Genomic DNA, 8,300 nt, shown 5'->3' with positions numbered 1-8,300 from the left:
TTGTATTTTTATTGCATAAATTTGTCAATTTTCTTCAGTTTGTTTTCAGCATTGAATACAATAAAGGCAATTTAAAGAAACAGTCTGAAAACAATGTCTTAAAAGACGAACAAGGCTACTTTGAAAAGGTAAACAGGGTGCTTTGTAAAGGACAGTGAACTGTGATTTGGAATAACAATAAATACTCCAATACAGCAGGAAATTGTCATTGTCTATTAAAATTTCTGTTCTTTTTCTCGGAATGATTTTCATCATCAGTGATGTAAGTTACAGAGCTTATAAAATTTTAAATATCTTTTAATCTGTTCAGATGATGCTTTGATTAAAGGATGCAGACCTTGGGACCTGCTGAGGAACTCTTAGTATTTTGGCCACAGTCTGGCAAGGAAAGGTCTGTTTCTTCAGCACATAACTATGTTATTGTTCTTCTTCCTTTCTTGGAATAAACACAGTGAGGTGTAAAGGTACCTGCTCTCCTGGGAGCTCTCAATACCCCTGAAGAGATGCAATACTTGCAGTGGTCTCCTGGGTAAAAGCCACACACCTCTCACAACAGGTAGGACTTCTCCAAAAAACTTCCATTCCTACATAGATCTGAGTTCTCTATTGACCAAGTTCTTACAATCACTGTGTGCCCTATTAAAAGCCTTTTCCCCGGTTTTGATTAGGAGCACGTTACTACTCTGTCTTCATATACGCCAGTGTACTAGACAAGGGAACTCCCCTCTCTTAGTGTTCTCATCACTTGTCAGTTACAAACTTTGCAGTTTTCCTTCATTTGAGGTGGGGAAAAACCAAATCTTTTTTTTTTTTTTTCCCCAGATGCCTCTACCTTAAGTGACACAGCAGAGACCTTTGCTCTTACAAGCATTTCTTAAAGCTCGTTTCCATGAGCTTCTCTTCACTGCTCTGTCAAAACAGCTGGGGTTTTTTCCTGATTAGAAGTTGGTGGGAAAGGTTTTTTCTCTTTTCTTTCCTGTTCTGGTACTATTGGTTGAAGACTGTAGGACAGACCACTGAAGTACAATCATGAAAAAAATGTTCCTTGACTGTGTTTACATGACTGTGTGCCTCCTGTCTACCTACCCATTTTTTTCTTAACTCTATTTGTTTTTTGATTCCATAATGATTTGCGTGTTGCCTCCTAAAGCATCCATGACTCCAGCTGTCCCTGATTCTTCCAAAATGTTTCCTATTTGAGGTCCAGGAATTGCATACAACTCATCCCACCATGTATGGAGAGTGCTTTTTTCTAATACATTCGGTTTTGACCCAGCTCCAAAGATAACACCAACAGCTCTTCTCTGCTGATGCTAAGGGGATGCTTGTTCTCTGAAGTGCTGCCTCATAAAAGCCTTTTAAGGATTTCACATTCATCCTCTAATTAAGCAGGTGTCTAAATCTGCAAAGCTGCTTCATTCTGAAATCCAACCTGCCTCCGCTTCAAAAGATGTTGTTTCTTTTCCCAGAGATGCTTAAAAAGTGCTTCTTTGACACTTCAAATTTGTAGGGTTATTTAAAGGCTTTGCTTCTCACCTGATTCAGTAAGTATTTTCCAAAAATACACAGAATACATTAGATCTGATGAGGTGCCTCAAGGACATTCTTTAATAGTGGCACTGGAGTTCATATCTTGGACTGAAGATCTTTAATTGCAGTGAGTAACTGGCTCTTCTGCTTAGCCTAATGACATGTGGTTGCAACTGTATTCATGTTTCTCCCATCAGGAATCTAAATCTTTCCTCTTTAGTTTTTTTTGTTCTTCTTGTTGTTGTTGTTTGGTTTTAGTTATGAGCAATATATCAGTTTGGCTTTGAAACATCTAGAATTTGTCCTACCCAAACCCTGGGTAAAGAAGAATGCATTTAGCCTACCTTGTCCCAGGGGTTCCAATGTGGAACAGCTCCAAATACAACCACTGACTTACCAGAATGATGTTTTGCCTTATGATACTGAGAGAGGCACTGTGACTTCAGTGTAGGAAGTCTTCCTACACTTCAGTTTTACATCTGAAAATAAACAATCTTTTTTTGGAAAGAACGCCTGTGAAGTCATGATTAACTCAGGATCCAACATGAACTACCACCATCCTAAAAGAGCAAACTGAAAATGCTCCTGCTTGTGTAAGAAAAAGACAGGTTTTATTTGCATTTATTATGTCCTCAAGGAGATTCAGAATTAACTTTAGAAGAAACAAGGAATTCCAAAGGAAGAGAAACCCGTGTCCTACACCTACAGGATTATGTCCTGTAACCACAGATTACTACTTTCCCATCTTGCATATTTTCAAGAAAACAACATATGGATTAAAGGAATTTGCCAGAGCAAGCAGAAGGAGATTACACCAGATGTGTGAGCCCTGTTCACTCACAGTGGTTACTCAGTGTTTTCTTGTGCATTTTTGGCTCTGTAGTCACTTATCCAAGGTAACATCTAGAACCTGAAAACCTCCAGAGAAGACAGAAGACTCAATCCTTATGGTGTTGCCTGCCCTTGTCCCACAGGCATTGTACTGTGATCCCTAGGGGGTAAGGACACAGGGTACCTCTCACAGCAGGACCCCATGCTTTTCCCCAGAGCTCATGGTGGGTCCCACATCATGCTGCTGTTCCTTTTTTTAAGGTACACGCAGACAACATTATGAATGCTCCACAGGTAGTCCACAAGGCATGAAGAAAGGGAGAAGAGTTGATGCTGATCTTCCTCTACCCAAGAGCAGGAAGGAATGAATTATGCATGAGACAACCCTTCAGTTTCAGAGCTATCCTTTAAAAACTAAAGGCAAGTTTTTTTCCATGACTCATTATTCGTTGATTCAAGCGAGTGCTGGGGCAGTAGGAGGCTGCTCCCTTATCCTATTGCACAAACTGTTACGGTGCCTGCCCTCTTTTCTCAGCCAGCAGTGGGTAGACTTTCTAGCTGCAAAAGCAACATTTTTCATTACAGAGTAACTTGGTCTGCAGAACTAGAAAGTATCCTGGTCCTACTGGGTCTAAAATGTGAACTACCTCAGATCTTTTTGGAATTAGAAACTTCTAAGAGTGGCAGTGGCTTTGCTTTTTCCTGGAAAGTATCCATGATATGCACACACCTGGTATGCACTGCTGTGTTTCTCTGAGGTGAGGTCACAGTTCAGCACTTGTCTTTCTCAGTTCCACCTTAAATTGGATGTAAAATTCTTGAGACACATTTGGTGCATCAATTTCCTCAGGGCATTTCTTTAATTTAAGGAAAGGTGCAGAAACTCCAATTAACCTCAGATGAAGAGCCCCATAGTTCATTGTCTGTCTGGGAAAATGAACCTCAGGGAACAGCACTCTTACCTTGCAAGTGCATGTCAGAACCACAATGAGAACTCATGGTTTTGGCTCCTACTCTGGCATGTAACCTATTAGAACAGTGTGAACAAACAAGTTCATTAACCTCCCAGAGCCTTAAGTTTTTTCCTATGCAAAGAAGAAATTGTATTTGTCATGGGTGCAATCTGGAAAAAAAAAATCAACACAAATTGAGATCATCAGCATGTGCTAACTGACTACACAGTGGTAACTACCCTGACCTTTTCTTACAGGCAGAACAGGAATTCTTAGGGGTAAATGGACTAGTAAATACTGACTTTTTGATGTTACTCACAGGATAATATTCCTACCCACAGATAGGCAACTAAGAGTAGCAGCTTGTTTTGTCTGAACAGGCAGTCAAAAGCACAAGGCTGTACTTGCCAAGAGCAAAATGAGCTAATAGGAATATGATTCCTCCTGTTCAATGCTCCCTGCTAACTCCAGATCACTCATCCCTGGGCAAAGCAGAACCTACAAATGTGCTCCATCCTTACAGAAACACATGGCAGCACATGCAACAACAGCAAGATTCAAACCTGTATTGGCTGAAAAACCTGTCAAGTCACCTGCTTTGCCCCAGTAAACAGCTACAGTCAAAACTGAGGGCCCCAAAACTATTTTACTAATACTGGAGTAAAAGGTGGCCCCAAGATGATGCAGAGCACACCTATAGGGTCATTCTCCCTTTACCTTTTTTCCATGCTGGCAGCCAGGAGACATCTCCAGCCCTGCTATTACTCAGTACTCAGCTCTGCCTCAGAAATTAGGTTTGTCTTGCAGGTGGGCAGATCAGCAGAAGTCTTGCACTATTACCAATTTCTTTTTCCATATATAGACAACTAGCTGTGCAGAAACACCTGTATGTACCTGCAAGTTTCTTTGGGTCCTTTTGTAAGAAAAGCTGTTTCATCCAATAGACTCCAGAGGGTTGGCTCACACGGAAATTTCAAAAGGAAAAAAGTATTAAATTTAAAAATAATAATGCCACTAAAACAAGTGGAATATCCCTCTCAGTGAAAGAGCTAATTAGACACACCTGAGCTTCCCATTTGAGGCAGTCCCTTGGGGTATGTTTCTGGGCACGCCTCTTGCTGCTCGGACAGCAGAGGACCGTGGGATCTCACAGAAGGTACGACAAGAGACAGTCGTGCTCACTGCTGCCTGTTTTCTTCTCCTGAAAAACAACACAGAAATCACTTCAGGCCATGATTTAAACAGCCAAAAGCACAAACCACTGTGGAACATTTCATACTGGCCAGCTACAGAGGGCACTCCTCTGTGGATACCTAAGCTTGTAGTCCTCAACATGTCTGGGGCTTATTCTAGGGAGAAATACAAAACAGAGTATTTCTGCTAGCATTTCTGGGGAGCCAGACTTGGGGCATGAGGCTGCAGAAAATGTGAAAGTGGCTGAATTACAGACTCTGGTTTAGATATAAAAGGGCTTAATTAATCATTTCCTGAGAACAAAACAAGGCAGTGATATAATAATTGATTTCAAGGTGCTTCACTTTAATGATGGCAGAAGATGGTGCTTTGTGTTGTCACATGAGCAAAGGTCAGTGAACTGTCAGCCCTCATTACTTGGGCAGATGTCTTTCTGTGAACTCCCAAGTGACTTCATGGTATACAGAAATGACTACATGTCTTTAATGGTTATCTTCAGAAATCAATAAGCATAAAGTTTAGAAAGAAGGCAAATCAGTAAATGGAAGGAATGATAATTAAAAGGTGCAAAAAAATGCAAAGCTTAAAAAGAACACCAAAAAAAGCACAACTCAGAGAGTCCCATGAGAGAAGAGTTAAAGAGTTAAGCATCACCTTTCCTGAGTGAACTGGTGGCTCATCTCTGTCTAAAATACCCTGTCTCAGAAAAGATACCCTGTCTCAGAAAAGAAAGTAGAAAAGACAAAGGTATGAGGAAAGTTCAAAAAACTTGCAAACTCATAAAGGAGAATAATGGAATCAGTCATGCATGGTGTATATTTCATCTACCTGCAGGATTTATTCACTTCATGCTCTGAATTTGCTCTAACCATGGATCCAGAGTCCCCAACATCCTTATTCCACCCCATGCAGGGCACATTTTCCTGAACAATTGCAAAACCCCAAGCTGGTTTTGATATCCCTTTTGCTTTGTAAACATTTCCATTTCCATTTATCATGTTGAACTGCCTACCATCATACTCCTAGATCCAAGCTGTCTTCCTGAACGTATTTTTTTTTCTCATATTCATTGTTAGAATATCAATAGATATTCATTAACCTTTTGCATGCTATTTACTAATCATTCTATCTTTACAATATCCTCTTACTAAAATAATCACTCTAAATCTCTTTTTCAGTTCCACTCCAAGAGGAGATTTCCTTCTGCCTCTTACCAGTATTTAGCACCTGCCTTTGAAGGGAGGTCTACAAATGAGCAAAGTCATTCAGGAGGGAGAGCACCACCAGCTTTTGATAGCAGTCTTCATCCAGGCTCTTAAGCAGGGTTATGGAGTATGCACAGCAAGTGTGAGGCAGGTGAAATATTCCCTTACCTAAGCAACAAAAAAAGAGGTGGTGTTTTCCCCTCTCCCAGTTTCAACCTCTCGCTTAAATTCATCACCACCAAATTCCATATATTGGTTGCCCCAGACTTCTCTATTCTGGAGGGAAGAAGAAGGAATAAAATAAGTGCAGCAGATCATAATAACAGAAGAAAGCAAACTGCACAAAGTTATCCTTTTTCATTTGTTTGCCCTGGATAGGAAAAAAAACAGACTTGGTCTGATTAAACTAAGCAGGAAGTTGTAAAATGTCATTTGTGGAGCAAAAGGGAGGTTATACTCTAACACCAGAGAAAAGTCACAGGGCAAAAGCATTCTCATATGTTACTCCTGTTATTGACACCATATATTATTACATATGAAGGAAAATTCACAATCTATCAGGAAAATTCACAATACACAGAAAAATATGAAATTCTTTGTGTTATTGAAGGGTAAATATTTTCTCTTAAGACTACTTTATATTGGGTTTGCTCCTCTGTTAAACTTCACCTTTTCTTTCTTACTTTCCTTCCAGTACAAATTATACAGAGGAACAAATTTATTATTCCATTCAAAAGGCAGTTATGAGTATATTTAACTCATGAGCTGAGGTGCAGGCTTAAGTTTATCTTTAACCTATGCTTTATTGTATAAAGAATATTTGATAGTGCTTTCACCAAAGAGAGACTATCCATGGGAAATAGGGATGTGGTGCCGGTTGGACTTGATGGCCTTTGTGGAGATGACTAATTGATCAATGAAAAAAACAGATTGCACAGTCCTCCAGTTAAGGAATAAGTGCTTTTTTTCCTGTCTGGGACCTAATGAGAGAAGGATCCCCAAGAGTCATCCACTAAGGAAGAAACAAGCAGTACATATAGTATAATGATGTGAATTCAATACTCACCCAATTTATTTTAAAATACATCTGTGCACATCCTTTGAAGATATCCTCTGGAAGAAATTCCTTTGTAATCTGTCATGTTCCACTGGGGTTGGCAAACATCTGTGTGTGCAGCGGGGGAGAAGATGGGGGAATTCATTTTATCAGGTTTTCTCTAGCGAGGTTTAACCTTCCTTAGAGTCTTTCTCTCTCCTAATGGCTTCCCTCAGACATTTCCTTTTAAGCAGTTCTACTATGTGCAAGATCCACATTTGACTTAGATACTTCATTCAAGCAATTTATACCAAGGGTTTTTCTAATGCCAGGCAGCTGGACCAAGCCCACTTCCATATTAAGGCAGATGCATGTGCCCAAACCCCTTTGATCCTGCTTCTCATCTTCTTCCAGATGAGCTAATCAACAGCCAGCAGCAAAGCAACTGCTAAATAATATTAGTTTATCTTTTGCTTCTTCAGCAATAAACCCTCGCATTTGCTACCAAAGGCAAAGATAAGTCTTGTAAACAAGTCAGAAACCCCAGCATCTGTTGCACTGATTTATTCCCACATGGAATAAAATAATTTATTTGACGTACCTTATTAGACATTTGCATCATGTGGCATTTTTCTTCTTCTAGAAGAAGATAGGAGATGATGAACACAGAGAGAAAGAAGATATGTACAACAGTGAGCAGTGGCAAAAGCACATGGCAAAGCAAAGAACGTACAGGGGAAAGGAAGGTGAGCTGAGGAAACAGGAGTGGAAAATGATAGTGAAAAAATATTTAGTAAACTCTGATTTCCAGGACTAGGCTTGCTGAGCTCTTTCCACACAAAATTTCACAATAACATCAATAAAGACTGGAATACTTAAAAAGTACTGAAATAGAGCAGGTGTACAGACCCTGTGAGAGCTTCACAGCAATATGGTTTGAGTCTGCTATGTATAAAAAAGCCTGTCTAGAGAGTTTGGCCTATTTGAGTGATTGTCAAGTGGAGAAGAAAGAGGTTGCTTTTAATGATAGTTTGGGGCTCAAATATAGATTAGAAAACAGACTGGCTTTGTCTCACCCTTCAAAAAGGTTGGCTGCTCCTAAGGCACAGGTGCCTGATTAGCACCTTACATGTGTTTTTGTACACTTTCCATGGGTTCAGGAGAGAATGTCTCTCCCTCATGGACCTGGCCCACATGTGGAAGGAAAGGCCATGGCAAGTGTTGTCCCCATATGGTGGCTGACCCCAGGGGCTGGGGTTGGACACAGGGCCTGACAGTGCCCAGGTATGTGGCCCAAGAGCCCTGGGCACTCCAGCCCTCTCAGGAGGAGCTGGGCAGGTGGCCATGTCCCCCTCAGAGGAGCTCAGGAGTCCAGATCACTGCTGCCAGCACAACTCCAGCAGCCCAAAACACACCCTGCACGAGGCACCCCTGTCCGTGACAGGAGGGTGGGGGGGACACGGCCCCGGCCGTCCTAGCGAAGGGAGGGAGAGAGGGGAAGGCTCCGCGCTGCCCGGCACATGGAGCTCATGTGCCGGGCAGCCTGAGAAC

At 41.1% G+C, this 8,300-nt stretch overlaps 2 long non-coding RNA genes across 2 annotated transcripts; both read right to left on the bottom strand.

Annotated features, from left to right (window-relative positions):
* On the bottom strand, positions 1-4,604 carry LOC108445339. Its single transcript, XR_001860163.1, has 2 exons — positions 4,209-4,604; positions 1-3,388 (listed from the first exon to the last, which is right to left on the bottom strand). It is a non-coding gene; the product is annotated as an uncharacterized LOC108445339 (long non-coding RNA).
* Positions 4,605-5,734: 1,130 nt separating this feature from the next.
* Positions 5,735-8,094, bottom strand: LOC108445323. The gene is made up of 3 exons (XR_001860140.1): positions 7,351-8,094; positions 6,780-6,878; positions 5,735-5,881 (listed from the first exon to the last, which is right to left on the bottom strand). It is a non-coding gene; the product is annotated as an uncharacterized LOC108445323 (long non-coding RNA).
* Positions 8,095-8,300: the final 206 nt, after the last annotated feature.

The sequence above is a fragment of the Corvus brachyrhynchos genome, unplaced genomic scaffold, assembly GCF_000691975.1.
Source record: "Corvus brachyrhynchos isolate BGI_N302 unplaced genomic scaffold, ASM69197v1 scaffold223, whole genome shotgun sequence".
Taxonomy (NCBI): Eukaryota; Metazoa; Chordata; class Aves; order Passeriformes; family Corvidae; genus Corvus; species Corvus brachyrhynchos.
This window is presented reverse-complemented; position numbering and strand designations above follow the sequence as displayed.